The 22,373-nt window shown below is 36.4% G+C and overlaps 1 protein-coding gene across 2 annotated transcripts in view; it reads right to left on the bottom strand.

The window, feature by feature from the left end:
- LOC107728071 (tight junction-associated protein 1-like) overlaps positions 1–13,962 on the bottom strand; it is a 99,824-nt gene extending 85,862 nt beyond the window's left edge. For both annotated transcript variants that reach the window (XM_016538134.1, XM_016538135.1), the window contains exon 1: positions 13,527–13,962. The gene's annotated coding sequence lies outside the window, so the exon portion shown is untranslated. The remainder of the gene's footprint in view (positions 1–13,526) is intronic.
- Between the last annotated feature and the right edge of the window lie 8,411 nt (positions 13,963–22,373).

Below are 22,373 nucleotides of genomic sequence, written 5' to 3'. Positions count from 1 at the left end.
TTGAACATTAAAGTTCACGTAAACTCTTTTCTCCGCTGCAGCTGTCGCGATCGTTTACGACAGTCAGCTCAGTAAAACTCTCTCCAAGATCATTCAGTGTTCCCATTATTATACTTGATTTGTAGATAAATGTCTATGATTTTGCATAAAAGGACTTTATCTTGCTGGAGTTTGTTGTTTTTATATCATGTGACTTGCTACCGGGTGTCTGTTACAACAAAACACAGGAGTAGAAAAGACTATAAATAGTTTTTAACACAAACAGTAACTGAAATTTAAAACTGTTGAAAGAAAAGGCTCAATAAACTGTTGCACAGATATAATACACTACACATCAATATCTCTTCCCTTTGTGCTTTGAACTTTTTAATGCAAATATAAATATATTGGTTTTCATGAATGGATTTTACAACAATACATTTAGCAAAGTGTAACATTTTACCAGATTTAATGCTACACTTTTATTTGTTCCCAACTAAAAGTTTTTTCACTAAATGTTTGGATTTATAAAATTATTGTGCATTGATTTTTCTAGAATAACTTTTGCTGCTGAATTATCCACTAACCTAGTTTATAATATATGTTTTGTCATAGATAATGATTTTTTTTTTCTTTATAATGAAGTAGTCTGTGTTTAGTAGATTGTGAAAGAGTGATTATCAGTTCCACACACAGAGATTTAGAAATTCTATATTGATTTAAAAGAAAAAAAACTGCACTGGTATCCGACATGGATGAACAAAGTATACTTGGAGTTTCAGGCACACACCTAAATGGTCAAAAATATGTCAAAATGTCCGTCTTTGCAAATATTTACATTAAAAGGGTTAGTTCACCCAAAAATGAAAATTAGCCCATAAATTACTCACCCTCAAGTCATCCTAGGTGTATATTACTTTCTTCTTTCAGACGAATCCAGTCGGAGTTATATTAAAAATGGTCTTTGATCTTTCAAGCTGTTTAATGCCACTCAGCGGGTGTTGCATGCATTAGTCCAAAAGAAGTTAAATAAAAAGCACCCATCCATTAAAAAAAAAGTGTCTCACACGGCTCCGGGGGGTGAACAAAGGCCTCCTGTAGCGAATCGATGCGTTTTTGTAAGAAAAAGATCCATATTCAAAACGTAATAATCACTTTAATGTAGCTTGCGCCAACAGTTGTACACAGAAGCAGTTCTGGGCTGATGACGTATGAGTTCAGCATTGCGCATGCGCCGATGAGTCTCGTGAAAACCAACGTTTGTTTACAGGTGGATATTTTTCTTACAAAAACGCATCGATTCGCTACAGAAGGCCTTTGTTCACCCCCGGGAGCCGTGTGAGACACTTTTTTTTTTTTATGGATGGGCGCATTTTAATTAAGTGTTTTTGGACTGATGCATGCAACACCCGCTGAATGCCATTAAACAGCTTGAAAGATCAGACAATTTTTAATATAACTCTGACTGGATTCGTCTGAAAGAAGAAAGTCATATACACCTAGGATGACTTGAGGGCGAGTAATTTATGGGATAATTTTCATTTTTGGGTGAACTAACCCTTTAAGACAGTCAATTATGTTTTGCAAAATTGGGAATATTGCAATTCAGAAGATTTATTTTGGGAAGATCAGCGCCCCCTAGTCTGAAGATGAAATGTTTTACCTCCTCTGCCCAAATTCTGCAGGCTGCCTCTGACTTTTGGCAACTAGCATTGACTCTTCTAGACTGCAAATCGGGGACAAAAATCTGGGCAAAAGTCATGTAGTGTATTCCAGCCTTTAGATGACAAAAGTAATCTAAATGTAAAAAGAAGAGAACTGAGCTTAACAATTAAATATTCAATATTCTCCAATAACAAAATTCTAATATCCTCCGATATAGTACCAATGTATTACGCATCCCAACAAAACCTGAAAGCTCAGTTATAAACAAGCTTCTCCTTAACAAGCAGGATAATACCAAAAACTGGACAAGTTACACACTGTTTAAAAATTAGTTTGTTTGTTTAGTTTTTTTTTAGTTTTCTTAAAAGGGCAACAGTAATGTAGGTTGCTTGTCTTAAAAACCACCAGTAGTTACTATACATTGTGTTGGTAGGAGGTCAGATTATAGCTGAGGTGGCTCTTTCAGTTCCTCTGAATGATTTCATTTTCTGCTGCTCCGGGCAGAACAAGAATAATATCCAATCAGCACAACTGCCAGGAACCACTCAAGCCTGAATCTACCTTGAAAATGCTCCTAATAATGAGGCAACAGGCAAATCGAGTGAAAGGAGTCGTTTACTCACCCTTGTGTAGTTCTAAATCTGAAATTATAGATTTTTTTCTTTCATCGAATTTAATAGGAGAAATTTCGAATAATGTTCTAGCTGACGTTGTCCATTCAATGAAAGTGGATAGCAATTTTTTTTACTGTCAAAGACCATTCTATATGCAGAAAATGTTCATATATTTAAGTGAACTATTCCTTTAAACACAAATTTTGACACTGTATCCACTGCCACAAATCCAAATTTAGATTGTATTTAGTGTAGGTGTCAGCTTCACACGTTTCTTCATAAGGAGAGAAAATGGAAGACTGTCATGCTAATGGAAATGCCAATACTCAACTGTGTCAACTGGATAACTTAAGACGTCTGCTACACCTGTAACATAAGCTCCAGGGCAACACTGACAGAAACAGGCCATTCTGTCCATGTGAATTAAACACGATCTCATATAAAGGTATCCAAGTCGCTATGACCTTTAAGTGAATGACAGGGCTTACAAAACCCAACACCTAAAGGGTAATTTGTAATTCACAGAGATATTAATTATATCTCCATGAAAATGTCCATTGGAGACAAAAATAGTAGAAGTGCTGACGTCAGAAGGAAAAACTGAGTGAGATATTGAGGAAGGGACAGGAAGAGAAAGGCAGAGATACGAGTCAATGAACAGCCTGCTGTGAGCTGGCAGCTTATAGAGGTGATGTCCCCAATGGCACAAAAGCAACCGGCACGTCACATTTTGGGTCCTTTACATGCTACGGATGAAGTTCTATTAAAGCAACTTCACCCAAAAAAATTAAAATCTGTCATTAGTTACTCAGCCTCATGCCACTCCAAACCTGTCTAACTTCCTTTATTATGCTCCATTTCATCAGTGGAAGTAGACTGGGGTTGTCAAGCAAAAAAGGGGGTTAGGTGTGTGCCCGAAGCGTGAAACAAATAACGCGGTAGCCTGTTGCACACGGAACTGGGATGCGGCGGATTGCGGGAGAGGGGGTGGTGGGGGGAGGAATCACGATGTCAGTTTAACATCGTGATGTCTGTCAACCATCGGCGATGGACGATGGCATCGCCTATCGGCCCAACCCTACTACAGCTTACTGAAATATATCACGTCTCATGTAATCAGTTTCAACCACAGAAATACATCATGAAACAGTTTGTAAACAATATGTCATATGTTATATTTACCTCAGGAAAACAATGTCCAGAGCTCGACAGTTAGCTTGAAAAAAATAGAGAAGAGCATCTTGCTAAACATATGCACTATTAGGGCTGCACGATTAATTGAAATTAAATCGCAAAGGCGATAAATCGCGATTAGGCAGAAGCTGCGATTGTCATGCGTATCTTTCAGTGAAGCACAAATCGCGCGATTAAATCATCTGCGATTATGAACGCGATTTTGCGTAGCTTGTCAGTGAACTACGGCTCTGTGTACGGCTCGCAGCTCCATCTGAAAGCACGTGCTGGAGATCTACTACTAATCACAGAACCGGCTTTACTGACAAGATGTGCATGACAATCGCATTCGATTAATCGTGCAGCCCTATGCACTATATTACATAGTAATATAGTCATGTCTCATTTACAGTATGTTTGAATTAATCAGTCATAAATCTATCACAGCCACCATTTAAATGTTTGTATTTCAATAACAAACTGGAAAAGAAACAATTATATAATTAAAAAGGTGTACATATAAACTGCCTTATGTGTAATTTAGATGTCTGTATCCAACTCACTTTTGGTAGCGTGTTGATTATTATATCAAGCAATAGAAATTCAATTTGTTTTTAATTTTATTTTTTAACATTATAGTAATGTACCATCTGTCAGGGTTCCCTGTATAGTTTACAGCATTAGTTAAGAGACGATATATATTAAAACGAGTCAATATCGAATCAGATCAAATAGAAATTGGGGTCAATAAAAGAGCTTGTGAATCAGAATTGAATTGATTTGTGAAATCTGTGTTGGGTAAAGTAATCCACTACAAATTACTACTTATAAATTGCAATTTGATTGCATTACTGATTACTGTATTTAAAAAGTAATCAGATTACTAATTACATTAATTTTAAGTTACTTTCAAGTTTACTTTACTTTTCAAGATATTGAATTAAAAAAAAAAAAAAACACTACAAAGTGAAACTCATAGTTCATTCAGTAATTTAATATTGACTGAAAAATTACATAAGTATCAAAACAGCAACTTGGACGATTACTTGCATTTTTTCCTGACTACAGCAAAAAGAACTTAAAAAGTTCTGTCATTTTTTATTGTACTGATAAGAGCAATACATCATTTGAAACTGTAAAAGGTCTACTTTTATTTGTATACACACGCAATATCAACAAAATATTGTGCTTTTACAAAATAAATAAAAACAAACAAACAAGGTGTGCTTTCTGCCGTCTCAGTCTCCTTGAACTTATTTCTGAAAGGCACCATAAAAATGAATGAAAACTCAGCGATTACTTGACACACAGACATGAGAAATATGTCTATAGAAAGCTTGAAGTGTCTACTTTTAAATGAAGTCAGTCATGTCAAAAACAAATATTCTCTGATATAGAAATCCATATGAAATCATCGCAATGTCCAGTTTTTTCCCGTCTGAGCTCATTATCTGTAATGTGAACACGTCCCTGCGCAGCACGCGCTATTCATACGGTAATCATCCACGTGAGACGCGTGAACCTGTAAACGCCCACATCACCTCCGTAAACAAAGCCTGAAGATTCATCCAGTTCATCTTGGATACTTTTCATTTTTGGAAGAAGACGCCCTGTGAGAAATCAACCTTGTATTTACCTCAGAAGAAGATCACGATCCAAAACGTGGCTTGATCCAGTGGAGGAGATCATTCAGATAAGTCATTTATTCTTACTTATATTAGTGTTATTGTGACATAAACTTGTATGCACTTTACTAGTTGGACTTTTCCCAAACTATAATGCCAGACTAAAATATGTGAAATCGAGTGTGCAACATTTTGAAATATGATAAGCAACATTTCATTGCATCTAAATGTTGTACGACTCGTCTGCATTTTAGCTCGCATTCTCGGGAGATTTATTAAAGGGCATACTGATGCACAAAACATCATTTAAAGTGCAATTACTTCATTTATTTTTTTTAACACTGCATTTGTAACTTAAGTAACGTAATTTTATTGACTGTGTAACGCGTTATACCCAACTCTGATCGCTAACCAGCCCTAGTAAATGATGACAGAGTTTTAATTTTACTGGTGAACTGTCCCTTTAACAATGCATAATCATCAAGCTGGAAGACATGTAATGCAGTACACAAGCAAACAGAACTGCTGAATTATGGAGCGTTATGAAATGTCCTTGATGACCAGCATCACTTCAGATGAAATGACAGGATGTTCCAAAGGAAGTGCAGGAAAAGACAATTATAATAAGTAGATCAGCTCAGACCTGATGTTGTCTGGATACCTGAGGTCTACGGGACACTTTATGGCCCTAGTGTGGAAGCAGTGGACTACAGCCACCTGCCATTGTGAGATCTAGAGCGCTAAGCTCTTTCTAGCAGCTGGTGTATGTGGAGTCAGGCCTAATGTGCACTGAGGATTACCACTCCCGGCTTCTCTTGACACCGTGGGCGAATACAAGTGCAGGTAAAAGAGGAAACAAGCGAGGAAGAAAAGGAACATGGTGGAGACTTGAGCTCCCTGGAAAGGCAGTTGTGCTCATAACAGTCAGACTTCCATGTGGCTTCTGATAGCGGCAGGAATGAAAGATGATGTAGTTTGAAGCCACAGAATGTGTTCTTCCTAATATAAAAATGCAATTCTGTTTAGGACCAACAATGCTCCTAATGACTTAATACAATAGAAATAGGGCTGTAAACACTTGGTCAAGGATTTGATTATGATTCTTTAATAAATGATGCAATGCATCATGAAATAAAGTCACAATTTTGTTAAATTAAATTGGAATCATTACAAAATAAAAATGCTTCTAAAATATGCTTTTCAAAAACAATGTTAAATATTATAATGAGTATTATAATATTATATTTTCAAAAATATCTATAAAAACATATTATAGGAAAAAGTACAAGGTTTTATAAAAAATGTAAGAATTATATTTTGGATCATAAATGAAAGTAATACTTCATATTACTGTTATGAATATCAATTAAATTCTGTAATCAAGGTTTTTTCAATTGTCAGATGCATTTTACACCACTAGAAATGTATGCTGGCTTTGACAAAAACTATATTTAATATTATACTGTGTATGGTGATATGTTTAAAAAAATATTCATAAAAAATTATATTATAAAGTAATAATCAATGCCTTTTTATTTCCAGGTTTTTTACACCCCTAGAAATATGTGTTGGATTTGACATCAAAAACAAAGATTAATATTATATTGTGAATAATATTATATTTTCAAAAATAAAATCTATAAAAATGTATTCTACATAAAGTGCAAGTGTTTATAAAAATTTAAAAATGGCAATTTATCAATAAATCTCTGTAATTAGTGTCTTTTCACTGTCAGATGCTTTTTACACCACTGGAAATATACCACAACACCAACAATGAAAAAAAATCTTCTTTTAAGGTTTAGCAGGTACAGAAAAAGCTAAGTTAAGGCAGAGGACTTTAATTTCAGTGTGAATTTCGGAAATGAATAAACGCACACGTTCTCCCTTCTCTGAAGTGCTGACCTTTACGAGACATTTCAGCTGCTTATTTGGTCATTATGGGCAAATGGGTGATTTCATTACCCTTAAGCGAGAATCTCCAAGCACTGCTTGAAAACTGATGAAGGTAGAGAACAGAAAGTGCTATGAAAGAGACAGATGGAGGAAAGAATCAGTAACCTGTGTCTGTAGCGCTGAGAAAAGGTGCAAGCTATGTTGCAGGTCATGGATAATTGGATTGAAGCAACAAACATAAAAACAGACTTGACAGGCTGACAATGGGAGCAAGCAAGCGAAGGGTAAATATGCACAAGAACTGAATGGCGGTTACTGAGGAGCGTTTCACCAGCATGGGAGCTCAGCCTAGCAAAGGAATGTTTCCACACAAAAAAATAAAAATAAAAGATTTGAGCGAATTCCAGAGGAGCTTCCAAAATACTGCAACATGTAGGTCACACAAAAAGTCATTGCAGTCTATTCACTGCTAGCAAAATGTAAGCTTAAAAATATTACAAATATTTCTAAGAAAAACATGCTTTCAAGGGCACTGGAGCTTCACAACTTACCTACCCGATAACCATAGTACTCCAAAGTAGTACAAAGAATAACATGGTACTTACTACCTTGACTTTTGTTTGTGAAATAAAAAAAATCATGCATGCCGGTTTCAATGCTATTATTGTGAAAACCAATACCCAAGAATTTGTGCAGTCTAAAAATGTTCAGTAGATGCACAGAAGACTTAGAATTTCTGTTGAAAATCACAGGTGCATCTTTCCAATACCATCCCATACAATCAAAACACCTGTTGAGTTTATCTTAATAAAACCATTCAAATGGCTGCTTTAAAAAAGACTGTCTGACAGCTTTTCTGAGTGAAAGGCCATGCAATGTGTGGGCAAAATGATGAATAGAGTGTATCTGAAATTCTAAACCAATTTCGACTGCCAAGGTCATTTTCAACAGCCCTTCTTTGTGCTGTATTTAAAGGGGGGAAAAAGGATGATTCCTGCACTGAATAGAGTAGGCTATGTGTGTTGAAGGTGACAATCTGGAACAGGGCTGCATGATTCCGGGAAAAAAAACAAAGTGTAATTGTTTTGACAAACATTGGTGATTTGAACTTCAATATGAGTATCATTTTACATCTCATACTGCTGCTGCTTAGATATAAGGGCAAAAAAGGCATAAAATCACACTGAAAGAGATGTTTCATGGAACTCCAGTTTAATTTACAGCCGTTTTTGAAACTGAGATTAACTGAATATTAAAATAAAATTATTATTATTATTACAATTACCATAATAATATGCAATATTAATATAATATATAATATAATAATGTACTTTGGGCTTTTGTTATGCACTAACAACACATTTCTCAAAATATATATATTTTTGTATTAATGCTCCACAATAGAGCCCTGCGCGGGACTGTTTTCTTAAACCCGCACCCGCCCGCTCCCGCTGAATGTATGACCAGGACCGCCCGCTCCCGCAACCTATGTGTTCCACTCCCGCCCGCGCCCGCAATGTTTGTGTCCACTCCCGCCCGCTCCCGCGGACTTTATCTCAGAGCTTGTGAAAATTATACACAAATACTTAAGTTAACATCCAGAATAACAGACTTTAAACATGATTGCGTTTAAATAAGATGAAGTAACCAATGCTAAACCAAAGCACCACACATGACAAAAACATTGGGTATTTTTTTATTAGAAAATTCTGATTTGAAAAAAAATAAATAAAAAATTCCAGGCTTGCTTTGCTTGTTTGGAGGGCTCCACAATATGACCAAAATTGTGTGATTATATATCATATGGATATAAAATAATAATAATAATAATTATTATTATTATTATTTAATAAAATTTCACTGTAAAATAAAAACTTGTGTAATTAAGACAAAACAACATCTTTTTTTACACATTACAACTGTAAAATGACAATGCTTATACTCATAAAATGTATTTATCTTAATTTCTTTGTCAAATATTAAATCACTTTTATTTTGAATTGATTTTTTGCCCTTAAAGTGCTTCTCAATTGCACATTAAAGTAACCCAAACTCTGAGGAGACGTGAAGATGAAGTTCATGTTGAGTAGCATTTACTGTGAACTGAGCCTCTGACGAATATTTAATTAAATCACATCATTTGCAAATTATGATTTTTTTTATTAATCATGCATCCCTATCTGTAATCATCTGCAAATTGTCTTCAGCATATTTGACATAAAACAAAATTATGAATTGTACTACCAAATTTGCATTTGATGTCTTTTAGTAAAGACCAGTATTCAAAGCTGTATAATCAACAATGATGGTCACTAACTCTACACTTCTTTCTTAAACAGACTTAAACAGCAGAAAGTCTCAGATTATTACACCTTACTTAATGGAAGAAGACTTAACAGCATCAATCGTCCAACAATTATCCAACTCTCAACCACCTTTTCCCAATGAAACACTCCAGGCTGCACACAAGCCCTATCTCTTCAGCTAAGCCGAGCTACACGCAGTGGCACTTGACAGAGTAATCTTTCAACAAATCCCTCCCCAAACATTTTCACACTGGCTGTTTCCTAATTGATAAATCTCCACGGGGGGCTGCGCTATCACACAACACCACCTAGCACAAATCCACCGGTCTCCGGCCGCCTTAAAGAGTCAACACACAGCAGCGTTATGTGTGTGAGGTCCTAACAGAGCCCACAGTTCAGCATTCGGAGCTGTATGAGAGAGAATGCAGAATGCTGCTTAGACCCAGAAGATGTTTTTAAGTGAACCAACAACACATGAGGGAGTAGAGGTCACTGAACTTTCACCCCTGTATTTACAGCATCAGCACAGTTGAGTTTATGGAATAGCCCATGACAGTCCAATCAGACATCAGTAAGCACCTGCTATTCAACATCAGCTGCTGTAACTAGTAAAGCAAAAATATTTTCAGCAACCAAAAATATTCATCTGAAAAAAAAAAAATACATTTTCGGTTTCAGCCTAAATAGAAAGAACGTTCCTACAACCGGTTTATCACCTGAGAACATCAGTATAAATAGTTACATTGGACAATTACGCAAACCTAATTACAGAGATGTTATTTTTCAGTTTTGGTTTTCGGCTAAATGAAAACTTTATTAATAACTATCAATACAGGCCCATTCACACCAAGGATGATAACTATAAAGATAACTTTATAATCGTCCACACAAACAGACAATAACATTCTGTTTATATTCTAAGTGTGTGCGAAGTTTTATCGTCTGCTGCTTTAATGTTTGAGCTCTTTTAAAGTCGAGTGGATTCTGATTGGCTGTCAGTGTTTTTATCGTAAAAAATTTTTTGAAAGTGATTCCAACTATTCGTTCCTCTGCGTCGTTATCATTACAGTTGTGGTGTGAACATCCCTATTCTCGTAGAGTTAGGACGAGTTTTAAAACTGTATCTTTATCGTTATTGTTATAGTTATCATCCTTGGTGTAAACGGGCCTTAACTCAGGATTAACCAGCTGAAATTTGCAAAAAAAAATTCATCTCTTTGTATAAATTGAATTACTTACCGTATTGGCCCGAATATAAGACGACCGCGTTTTTTCAGATGTATTTCCAAGAAAAAAATATTGTCTTATATTCGGGACAATACGGTATTTACATTGAATTGAAGCAAATCTATCTGTCTAACTATATTTTCAGCATCAGTTTTCGTCTAAATGTAAACTTTATTTTTGGTTTTGATTTAAAAAAAAAAAACACACCTATATTTCCCTCCTGAAATCAATATTTTGGACTCCTAACTCCAATAATCAATAACTCTGTACTGACTAGCTGAAATTTGCCATAAAATTTATCTCTTTGCATAAACTGACTTATTTACATTGAATTAGTTACCAATAAAGACCAAATGCTTAGCCCTAATCAGCAACATGTTCAGCTCTTAACAAACTGCACTTTACCAACTGTTTATCGACATTACCCATCTGGAAGTAATTGCTGAGACATGCATGACTTATCAACTCACTTTAAGTGCATTCAATAAAAAGGGAGGAGGTATGGGAGCAGCTAGGCTGTCATATCAAGCAAGCACTGCGCACTGAAACACTGCGGTTTATTTCACCTCCCCTGAGACATTTAACACGGAGTATTCTTCTCAAACTAGTGAGCTGCCTACACTAACAAAAAAGGACCGAAAGGTACCATGTTCTCTTAAGTACTGTGAGTACTATGCAAAAAGACATGTCCTGCCCATTCACTTCGGAGCCTGGTGAATTACCAAGATACAACCCTTATAATGCCCAAAAATGCTGTCTAGGTAGGCAGCTCACGAAGGTTTTAAAACACAGCCATAGAAGTCGCGTTTCCATTACAGATTTGCGCAAAACTTTGGCGATATTTTATAAATGTCGATAAAAAAGTATTGCGAAATGACAGCGTTTCCATTAACCAATGTTATGCGACTAAAACGTAACCTTTTGCCTCTCGCGATAAGTCATGGCAACGGATTTTGGTGGGATTTTGGCCTATATCGCGGCTGGATTCTGGAATAAACACAAGCATTGTGGCCGCAATCAGCTTCTGTGGCCGTATCAGAGCCACACTGCACCGCAGACGTGTGCAGTGTAAATTGTCTAAGCTTAATGGTAGGGAAAGCCCCTTTATACTGGAGCGCGGCCACTTATGAAGTGTTTCTTGGAGGTTATAGTACATTGAAGAATGATCATATGACTTTTTACATACGCCATGTGACCTGTAAATGCGAAAAAGCCGTTTCCTTTTGATTTTTTGCGAATTATTCCTTTTTCGCATTGCCTAAAAAACCACCTCATGCGAGCGTAAAAACTTTTTTGCGATATATGGGAGTTTTTGCGAAATTGACGCGTTTCCATTAGGCGTATTTTCAATTCGCAATTTCAATTTGCGCAATTTGAAGGGTAATGGAAACGCGCCTACTGACTGATCTACTTTACACAGAGCTGGATTAGGGATGCTACACAGATACTGAAATAGGGTTGTGCATTTCATTGCAAGCCGCGAGTGACTTACAGTGGAAACTGAACATTATAATTGCATACAAGTGACATCTAAAAACTATTCCTTTATTGGAGATCCACTAGTTGTGGGTTAACTGCACATAGATCTGTTACATTTCACATTCAAATCAGAAAGGACGCTCATAAAACTTGACCATTTGATTTTTTTTTACTTTTACTACTTTTAATAAATTAAAACAAACTTAAATTTGATTGTTTAAATGACACCGATTTTTATAACTACTTTTAACAGTTATAATATTTAAAGATACACTGATTAAAAATCAACAGTTTGACATTACATTGCCATTGGGTTTATTAGGTTTTTGTGATAACGATTTGTGATTTTTTTCGGGCTAATTCCGCACTCCAAATTCCATTCACACACTGTCATTTTTCTGAATTGTGTTTCCATGTCAATATGCTATTATGTACATCTGCCATGTCAAAATAAAATAAGATAAAATAATACAGTGTTTTGTTCCATTTCGTTTCGATGTCTCTTTTAGTTTCTGAAGGCGATAATGTGCGATGTGTAAACGCTGCGACAAAAAGTTCCCATGCGCAACTTTGCTGCAGTTCGCATCACATTCAAAAGCCGTGTGAACGCACAGCGTTCCGGTTTCACTTTATTTTACTGTTCGCGCAGAGGAAAATATGTTTGGCCGTTATAGGTCGGACTTCCTGACACGTCAAAGTGAGAAAAAGAAAAAAAATATTATTAAATGTATAAGAACTTAAAATATGATTATTCATAGCATTCGCCTGCCTGAGCAATATTTGTTTACAAAAACCTTAAATTAAATTATAGAATGTATAGTCCCCGTTCACACCAAGAACGATAACTATAATGATAACTATAAAGATAACAATATTAGCGTCCACACCAGCGAACAATATCGTCTGTTTATTCTAAGCGCACGTGCGTCTGCCGCTTTAAATTCTCGAGCTCGTTATAGCAGGATAGATTCTGATTGGCTGTCAATGTTTGTATCGTTCATCAGCTGGAAAAAATCGTTCTGGAAGTGATTCCAACTATATCGTTTCTCTGTGCCTTTATCGTTATAGTTGTGTGTGGTGTATTCTTTAATATTGAGAACGATTTTTAGAACTATATCTTTATCGTTATCTTTATAGTTATCGTGCTTGATGTGAACGGGGCTTTACGCTGCAAGTGGCACAAAAACAGACGCGTAATTCTCAATCGCAATTGTTTGTTTGACGATTAATTAATCGCGATAGTTGACGATCGAGACCGCCGGAGAACTAGCACACGACCGCAGATTTCTCAAGCGTTACCTGTGCTGAGTGAGTGCATGATGGACCATAAGCGGACAGTACTCGTCGAAATATCACATCGTTTTCTCTTCCCAGTAGCATTCCACGAAGTTATACTATTTCACGCTAAGACACGTGAATAAAATATTAACCCCCATCGCTTTAGGACATCATCATCATCTAGATCAGGGATGTCAAACTCAGTTCCTGGAGGGCCACAGCCCTGCACAGTCACTACTAAAAGGGACTAGTGTGACAAAGGTATGCATTTATGAACTTCTTACCTGCCCCTGGTGAATTTTCCGCAGTTAACCCCAGAGCCTGGTGTAGGTCAGTCTTGACTCTTGCTCAAACTGAATAAACTTTGCCCGCTTTTCCTGCTCCTTCTCCTCGCTGGCTAACACACTTGCTAGCGGCCGCTGAAATCTCTCCGCTCGTGTCTTCAGCAGCGACCGCCGACCCCGCGTCCTCTTGCCGGTATCTCTCCGTGAGGAGCTAAAGCGTTACCACGGATCGCAGGTGTAGATAACAGATAAAGTTTATCTCCATCTTCTCCCGTCCAGCGCCATCTTTCCCGCGGGGCACGCCGGGTAATCCTCAGGAATGCCGACGCGACGCGTTCTCTACTCGTCCTGCGAGTGCTGGAATGCTGCGATGAGACGGACAGCGCGCGGGAGGAGCGCGATGAAACTCACCACTAGCATTAGGAAACATACACCCACCTCGGGTCTAGATGATGATCTAGTTTTCAGAAGTTGATAATGGCAAATAAAATGATGGTACCTACGATTATGCTCATTTTTTAAACTTAATGTGAAGGTTTGCAAATACAAACCCAGCAAAAAGCATAAGTAAAACTATTATGGAGTACAATCATAGTAGCCTACAGTAATGATAATATCAGATTGCAATACCATATAGGCTACTTTCTTAATATAAAGTATACCATATAGCCTATACAGTATGGAGTAATCCAGTATTCCAGTGTAGCCTGACACCCTAACACACAAGTGATGAGAATTAGCCTAGCTATATAGAATATCAATGTTCCCATGTTCACAACTGGTTATCATGTTCATGAAACCGTGGAAAAGTCTTAAAAATGTAAATGTCTAGGAATGTGTTAAAGTAGCCTAAATATAATGTCTGTAATATAAGAAATAATATAGCCTAATGTCTCCTGTGATCATGGACAACTAATGATTATACTTACTGAATATATTAAATATTGTAAATAGGGCTGTAAAATATAGCATTGGCTACATGCTTTTTATGAGCAAGTGGGTGTAATAACAGTTGTCAAATGACAATATTACAATTTAAAAGAACTGTTTTCTATTTCAATATATTTGAAAATGTATTTTATTTCTGTCTTCAGTGTCACATGATTGTTCAGAAGTCATTCTATGCTGATTTGCTGCTCCGCTGCTTAATATTTTTGTGGAAACCGTGATACGCTCACCATTCAAAAGTCTGGGGTAAATACGAATGAAAAAGAAAGAAGAAAAGAAACTAATACTTATATTCAGCAAGAATGCATTCAAGAGTAAAGTGACAGTAAAGACATTTATATTGGTACAAAAGATTTCAAATAAATGCTATTCTTTTAAATATTCAATTCATTAAAGAAGATTGAAAAATGCATCATGGTTGTCACAAAATTAAACCGCAAAAACAACACTGATAATGAGAAATGTTTCTTGAGCAGCAAATCAGCATATCAGAATGATTTCTGAAGGATCACGTGACACTGAAGACTGGAGCAATGATGCTGAAAATTCAGCTTTGCATCACAGAAATAAATTACAATGTATAATATATTAAAATAGAAAATAGGTATCTTAAATTGTAATAATATTTCGTAATATTACTGTATTTACTGTATTAAATAAACACAGCTTTGCTAGTGTATATCCTTATTCAACTGGAAAGGGAAAAACATTCAAACAGGGGCTTCAACGCAATATGTCATGGAGAGAAAACTCAGCACCAGATGGCAGTCAAGGGTGCAAGTATGCCTCGTTGCCAAGGGGGCTTCTGCATGCCGAATGTTTGTGTAGTTAATTGTGTCATCGATGAGAGTGGACTGAGAACTGTCCAGAAGTCATTGAGAAACACTGACTCATTGCTTCCTGTGTGCAGATTAAGTAGACAGTTAATAAACAGAAAATGAAGCGTTTAATTTCCCTTCCTCCTTTTTATTCCCCATCCTCTCCCATGTTAGACTCATATCTGGAATCAGACCTTGTCACTTCGAACTTCTTTCTCTCACCTTAGAGGAGTGGTGAACGGAGCAGATAAATAAAAAAACGTTTTCCCACACTGTTTGGGTCTAACAGAGCATTTAAAGGAAAAGAATCGATTCACTGAGGAAACACATCCGTCCGCGAGGTGCCGTTGTCTTAGCTGTCTTCCCCAGAAGTGAGGCCCTTCATCTGACAGGTAGCGTCAGTGCTAGGGTGAATACTAATGCTGAACCGGTCCGTCACCAAGGCAGACAGCTGACCTCAGAACAGCCGGCACAAAGCATGTGCTTTTAAAGGGGTCATGGTCTGCTTGCCCCAGACCTCCTGCTGGCTTGTATCGAAGAACTAGGGAAGCAAACATTTGCATTTCTATGACTTCAAACCACCAAACCCTGCATGATTCATTTTTAGAACACCTGCGGACTTGTGTGGTCATGAAGCTGTCAGAGAAAGCCTACACAAATGCAAGCAAATCCCTCCAAATCCACACAAACTGAGAACTAGCATGCATGCATGCATACATGCCTGTGTGTAGGTGACTCTAATCTCACTGATGTTTCCAGCAGGATTTTACAGTATATAAAAGCAGGCAGAATCTGAGAAGGCAAATGATTGTAAGTAGATTGCAAGGCTTACAAATAGGAAATACATTTCCCTGGTGGTGGGAGTGTAATATAAACATCTCCGGTTTCATCCCATGAAGTGCAGGGTTACTCAGAGCCTTATCACCACTGAGCGCTTGAACACTTAACCCCCATGCAGATCATGCAGTGTCATGAGGCGCTTTGGGTGAAACTAATAGGAAAAATGACTTTTTCTGCTCTTTACTGTAAGTTGTTTTGGTATGCATAATGCACATCTATTCCTTTTGTAAGCAGTAAGGCTGTGCTGTATTGTAAATATAGTCACTGCTGTTATAGTATACTATACAGCCTTGAGTAGCACATTTAAAACATCCAAAAATTAAAAGAAAGACATAAATATGCACGTTCACCTTCAACACAAATTTTCATTAATCTAAGGTAAAAAAAACAACAACAACTTATTACAGTGATTGCGAATAAAATTATACTTACACTTTTAAAAAATCTGCAAAAAATAGGGCACAATGTACTATTAATATGAAGGAATTTTCCGTATTGTTTTTGTTCCATATTTTTTTTATTGATTTATTTATTTTTATATATATAATATGAATTCTTAAAACATGTTAAAACCTTCTTATATATATATATATATATATAAGAAGGTTTTAACATTCTTATATACTGTATAAAAGTTTGGGGTCAGTAATTTTTTTAGGATGCATCACGGTTTTCACAAAATATTAAACCGCAAAAACTTATAATAATAAAAAATGTTTCTTGAGCAGCAAATCAGTATATTAGAACGATTTCTGAAGGATCATGTGACACTGGAAACTGGAGTAATGATCACAGGAATAAATTACATTTTAAAATTGATCAAAATGGAAAACAGTCATTTCAAACTGTAATACTTCACAATGCTATTGTTTTTTTTTTACTGTATTTTTGATCAAATAAACACATTTTTGATGCATACATTTTTGGTGGGTAATTGCATTGAGATGCTAACTAACAGATATTAAATGTGACTCCACTATCTCGCTCACCCACTGCAGCATCAACCAACCGTTTAACCAGCAGCAGTCAAAGGATACTTTGAGAGTCTGGTTTGTTTAGGGTAAAATGTGCATACTCGCATAAATAATGGTTGATCCCACCCGGTTTGTTTCTACTGTAACCAGTTGCGTTTTTCAAAACAAAACAATGGTGGTGATTATACATGATGTCAACAGTTATTCTGACAGTACAGAATAAAAGTGTCAGAAGTCACACTCAAGAATGTAATTATACATTCAGACTGTCTGACGTTTTGTTATACAAGAGAAACCAGTGAGGTTTCACAGAGGGCCTTTGGCTGTTTGTTTTCCAAAGTTGGATTGGGTTCTGGGCTGTTGGAAAACCCATTTGTAGCACAGCGGGAAAACCTGCCACTCCTACGAATGCATGGAGAAGCACAGTCGAGCTCTCAGCCACTAGTGGGAATCAGGAAGGATGATGCAGTCCGACTGTTTGTCTTCAGGCCTGCAAAAGACTGCCATATAACTGTCTTGCAAAAAATGTCCTCCGTTACTGTGGTGAGCTCTCTTACACAGAACAAATGTTTTACTACGTACTTATATCTCTTCTACTAGTATACTCACAGGACTGTGAAAGATCTGGGATTTCTGGGGTTTAAATAATGCTTTCAACTGGGCTAAGTGGCTAGCTGCAAGAAGAGAGCTCTTTCTAGAACAGTGGTTCCCAACTGGATTTGCTTCAGGACGCAGAATTTTCAAAGCACAGTACCGAAATTGCTTAGTAGACACAAAAATGCCCTTATTAAACTTAAATAAATAAAATTTATTAGTATTACAATGAACTGCACAGGTCCAAACAAACAAATAAATAAGGCAATAATTAACCATATAAATAAACATAAAACTAATTGTAGTTGGCACATTTTTGACACATTTGCATTTAGCATGGTTGTGACAGATGAATTTGCAGCAACATACGGTGGCCGAGAAGTGCAGAGCAAATCACAATTCTGAAAACAAAATAACAAATTACAAACGCAAATGCAAGTCTAAAAAACAAAATAGCAATTCAGAAAGCACAACAACAATTCAGAAAACTACGGGGTGTCTATTTACATTTAGTTAAAAGTGGCTGTAAATCATAAGCTCCAGTGGCGCAGACGGATAAGTGCTTGTCCTTGGCTTTTCGACGCGATCAACTTGCATTTGCATTTGTAATTTGTTATTTTGTTTTCAGAATTGTGATTTGCTCTGCACTTCTCGGCCACCGTAGCAAAACCTTATAGCAGGGTTTCTCAAATCTTGCCCTGGTTGGCCAATGCGCTGCAGAGTTTAGCTCCAACCCTGATCAAACTCACTTACCTGTTGTTTTCTAATTATCCTAAAGACATTGATTAGCATGCTCAGGTGTGTTTTATTAGGGTTAGAGAGCTGATCTCTGCAGGAAAGTGGATCTCGTGGGCCAGATTTGAGGATTACTGATTTTTATGCATGACCTTTTATCAACAACTAAACATATAGGAGATTATTTAACCTTCATTTTAAAATAATACATTTGATTAGCCTATACATTTTTGCTATCCTAACTATGAATGATTATATGATTTGTTGCATGTTAATATTTCCATTCATTTAGCAATGGTTTTTACTCCTGTCTAACAGACCTGCAATCCATTTTTGGGTTTGGATCCACCAGCTGAGAACCCCTGTTCAGAAGACAGTATATGGTTGTAAAAATACATTTATACCAAAGTGACAGGCGTTCTCTTAAAAAAACAAAAACAATTTCTTATTATTGTTTGACAGTACCGAGAGCAGCCACAAGGGGAGGACAGCACCACACTCATACATAATTGATCCACTCTCATTATTTATGGTTCTCATAGCAGTTAATTTTCTGTAATAATAAACTGATGGGGAAGAGTGCTTGTATTAAATATAGCACATGCATGGTTTATATGCACTATGGGCTTGAACAGTGATTAAGGAAAAGAAAATTCTCATTGGAAGAGCACATATATATATATATATATATATATATGGAAGAGCCAATATAAAGGAACACTATAGAACAAGAAAGTGAACCTGGTCTTACAAAATGAACCCATCCAATCTAATAACTCCCACCACATACTGTACAGAAGCTGCCCACACTGTAATAGATTCCCTGCAGTTGGCACCAGTTACTGTGGGCTGCAGGCATCAGTGCAAGCACTGCTTGCAAAAGGTTATTGTCATGCTTTAGCCTTGAATACAGGCAGTTTCCAAATGGCAGTAGTATCATAAATTCCAGCTTGGTGCAGCTCATAACTTACTGTGTTTGGTGAAACAGGGCAGAGATTGTTGTCCCTCAGGTATCCCTGTCAGTGAGCTTCAACTAACAACCATGGTTTCTATTTAGAGGCAGGTTTATCTGCATAAAATCTGCTGAGGAAAAGACCATCTGACTGATATTAGAAACGACCAGTTTCAGTTTTTGTTTTTATGTGCCTTTTAGGGGCAGGTTTATCTAAAATAGTTGTAGAGTGTAGACTGTGGCTGTACCTGAAATCGTCCCCTATACCCTCATTCACTATTCCCTCCATAAATATTCGGACACTGAGTGCACTGTAAGTGCTGTGATTGGCATCTTAGCAAGAAGCGGATTGGCGCGATGCTCACAGTGCATGGATATTCTATAGCGGTTCAGTGTATATCAGTTATACATTCATTGTTGAAGTGCATTATGGGGTTGAATGAGCACACTTGATGATATCCACTTTGGTTTCGGACAGTGTTGGGGAAAGTTACTTTTAAAAGTAATGCGTTACAATGTTGCGTTACTCCATAAAAAAGTAACTAATTACGTTACTTAGTTACTTTTTATGGAAAGTAATGCGTTACGTTACTTTCGCGTTACTTTTTAAATCTGGACAGGGCTTGCTTGTTTGTTTTTAAAATAAAAAAAAGTTCTATTTTTGGCAAATATAAAAGACTTTTCACACCAAAAGTGAAATGAATAAGCCTCAGGCTGAAGGGAAAGTACATTTACGTCCGTACAGTAGAATGCAGAAGACGACATTTCAACACACTTCAGCAATAAAAAAAGACACTAGATGTTTGTCTAGAGTAATTTTTGCTTATTAGTATGAACTGGATCATCGAAGGTCAGAAGCAAATAGAATGGGATTAAATACATAAAGGATATTTGTGTTGTTTAACATTTAATTATTGCAGGTTTGCGTCATATTCTGAGTTGCATTATTTTTATTCATTTTGAGGAATACTGAATCTGTGTTTTTTTTGTTTTTTTTTGTGAGTGAGATGCATATTCATATTTATTTTAGAACTACAGTAACATCTTCTGATTTCTGTCACCATGGCAACACCAGAGCTGTCAATCAATAAATTGGAGAAAAAAAAAAGTAACTTGCGTTAAAGTAACTCAGATATTCTCTTGTAAATTAAAAAGTAATGCGTTACTTTACTAGTTACTTGAAAAAAAGTAATCTGATTACGTAACTTGCGTTACTTGTAATGCGTTACCCCCAACACTGGTTTCGGACACCACTACAAATGGCTGAACCTCCTCAAAAAGTGCAATATATAAGGTACAGGGCAAGGGCTCTGGCTTATACCAAACAAACACTTTCCTGCAGACTTTAGCTCCATCCCTAATCAAACACACCTGAACAAGCTAATCAAGGTCTTCATGATTACTAAGTTACAGACAGCTGAGTCTAATCAAGGTTTGAGCTAAGCTCTGCAAGAATTTCTGTCTATCCAAAAATGAAAAGTACTACAAAAGTGCATATAACTCAAAAAAATTGTTTTGATGTATATTTAAGCAAAATCTTGTTTTATGTATTAGGTCACACTGGGGCACACGATTTTACCTCTTCTGAGTGGGTAAGCCTTTCATTATTATTCCAAACATATGTAACTTGACGGAAGAACAAAGATTTCCTAATGGTTTGGCCCTAGAGCTTGATAATACCTTGAGTACTATAAGTAGTTCACTTCAAAGACTCTGTCTGCTGTGGAAGATCAACACTTACAGCTAAACTTTGAGCCCTACAGGTCACAGATACCAGCTCTTTCAAAATATAATAGCTACTAACGGAATCTCAAGTAAGTCCATTTATCATTTTTACTCCTGTATGTTTCTAGTACACATCACATAGTATACGACTATTAATCAAATTTGATCAGATGGTTGATCAGATGGTTATACCATATTAATATCCCAAAAGTCTGAGATCAATAGTGATCGTTCTATTTTTTTATTTTTTATTTATATGGTTGTTTTTGCAAATTATATTACTAGCATAACAATTTAAGACCGATTAGAAATGTTTTGTCAATTTTGTAGATAGCGAAAGGTAATCCAAAATATTCTGGGGAGTCGCTATAACCGTTTATTGGGGCACAGAACACGAGTCAAAGTGAAATACCGCTGTGGTCCAGAAAAATATTACTGATAAAGTGTCTGACAATGGAGGTTACCGTATAGCGAACTGAATCATTTTCCCTGATAATATTTCAGCAGTCATGTATGTGTTTTCTGTTTAGAATCAGATCTAGCGACGCTAGATTCACGAATGGATCACTCTTTTGATCCATTTGGTCAAACTGGTTTACAAAAAGGTTTTGTGATTGATTATTATTCATCATTATAATTCAAAGTTCACTCACACACTGATGCGAGTGCAGCACACTCCGAAATAGTAACGATCAGGGTTGGGCAAAGATACATCAAAATGTATTTTAAAATAAAATACCAAATATCTTAAGTTTAAGTGTATCAAAATAAACTACAAAATACAGCAGCCACACCAAGTATCAAAATAAACCACTGTATTTTTGTATTTTAAAAATACTAAAAAATACTTTTACAAGGGAGCATGAAATTTCTTCACAAACCTTCTATCAATTGGCCTATTTGATCTAACTCTTCACCAGTACACTGACTCAGTTGATTAAGTAAACAATGTTTGATAGCAACACTTTTTCTCTGCCCGAGTCATGCAATAAATCTGACATATGCAACCAATTAACAGATCAAATATTCACATATCCCTGTGATTTCCCAGATGAAGGTTAGTTTTAAAGTAACCAACAGTTTAATGTTTAACAGTTTGCGAATGACTCATAATTGTATCCTAATTTAGTTACTTGGTGTTTGGTAACGAAGGGCCTACTTTGCATCAGCAACACTGACTCAATGACAAGTCATTCATAAGAAGACAACTGATGGAACCTGTATTCATAGCAACTAGTTTCTAACTACTTAATCATTTGAT

Source organism: Sinocyclocheilus rhinocerous, unplaced genomic scaffold (genome assembly GCF_001515625.1).
Source record: "Sinocyclocheilus rhinocerous isolate Xijiao unplaced genomic scaffold, SAMN03320098_v1.1 scaffold907, whole genome shotgun sequence".
Lineage (NCBI taxonomy): Eukaryota > Metazoa > Chordata > Actinopteri > Cypriniformes > Cyprinidae > Sinocyclocheilus > Sinocyclocheilus rhinocerous.
The sequence above is the reverse complement of the archived record's forward strand: the minus strand, read 5'-3'. Positions and strand labels throughout refer to the sequence as shown.